The following is a 1,779-nucleotide window of genomic DNA, read 5'->3' on the forward strand; positions in this document are numbered from 1 at the left end:
CACCTCAGATAGAGCATCAATCTCCATGATATACAAAGAACTCAAAAAACACCACCCCCCTCAAAAAAAACAGACAACCCAATCAATAAATGGGCAAAGGAACTGAACAGGCACTTCACAGAAGAAGAAATATGATCAGTCAAAAAATATTTATTAAAATTTTCAACATCTCTAGCAATTAGAGAAATGCAAACTAAAACTACCCTAAGTTTCCATCTCACTCAAGTCAGAATGGCAATTATCAAGAATACAAACAACAATAAGTGTTGGCGAAGATGTGGGGGGAAAGGCACACTCATACATTGCTGGTGGAACTGCAAATTAGTGCAACCACTCTGGAAAGCAGTATGGAGATTCCTCAGAAAGCTTGGAATAGAACCACTAATTGACCCACTCCTTGGCACATACCCAAAGGCCTTAAAATCAGCATACTATAGTGATACTGCCACACCAATGTTTATAGCTGCTCAATTCACAATAGCTAAGTTATGAAACCAACCTAGCTACCCTTCAAAAGATGAATGGATAAAGAAAATGTGGTATATATATACACAGTGGAATATTACTCAGGCCTTAAAGAAGAATGAAATTATGGCATTTCCCAGTAAATGGATGGAACTAGAGACTATCATACTAAGTGAAATAAGCCAATCGCAAAAAGCAAAGGTTGAATTTCTGTCTGATATGCACATGCTAACACATAACAAAGGTGGGGGATAGAAGTTCATTGGATTAGACAAAGGGGATGAAGGGAAGGAAGTGAGGATGGGAATAGCAAAGACAGTAGAATGAATAGGCCATAAATTTCCTATCCTTATATATGAATACACGACAAGTATAACTCCATATCATGTCCAACCACAAGAATGGAAAGTAAGTAGGGCATGGTGGCACACACCTGTAATCTCAGTGGCTTGGGAGGCTGAGGCAGGAAGTTTGCGAGTTCAAAGCCAGCCTCAGCAAAAGGGAGGTGCTAAGCAACTCATTGAGACCCTATCTTTAAATAAAATACAAAATAGGGCTGGGGATATAGCTCAGTGGTCAAGTACCCCTAAGTTCAACCCCTGGTACAAAAAAGAAAATGGGAAACTATACTCCATGCAGGCATAATATGTCAAAATACATTCTATTTGTCATGTATAGATAAAAACAAATAAAATATGTTTTCAGTAAAAAGGAAAGTTAAAATGGGAAAGAAAACTAAATTTTAAATGTAAAAGGCTAAAATGGAGAAGAAATGAAAGGAGTGAGGACAAATAGCACACAATAAAAATGGGAGAAATAAATCTCAATATGGGTGATCAATGAAAATAAATGAAATAAATTCTAATTAAGTGACACCACCAGTTTGGATTTATAAAAAGTAACAATTCATCTTTATTTGTGAAGGACAAATATAAAATTTTAGGATGCATAAAATTCAAGGCTGGAAAAAAAGGAGTAAAGGGTAAAATTGACTTCAAAATTGCTTCCTCTACTAATATAATACAAAATAAATTTTTAAAAAATAAATATTTCTAGAAATAAAGGAGAATATTATGTAATGATAAAATTTCTATTCATGAGTAGTATTCTAAAATTATATGTGCATAATAAAATATTTTAAAGCAAAAATGATAGACTCAGCAAAACAAAGACAAGCTTATGTCACAGAAGTAAAAATAAATATAGATTATCAAAAATTTGAACATCATAAAAAATGACTTGGCCTAAATATGCATGTATAAAGCCTAAACCCAACAATTTGGAAGTAAACATTCTTTTTTAAGCACAGATGGA

Source organism: Marmota flaviventris, chromosome X (assembly GCF_047511675.1).
Source record: "Marmota flaviventris isolate mMarFla1 chromosome X, mMarFla1.hap1, whole genome shotgun sequence".
Taxonomy (NCBI): Eukaryota; Metazoa; Chordata; class Mammalia; order Rodentia; family Sciuridae; genus Marmota; species Marmota flaviventris.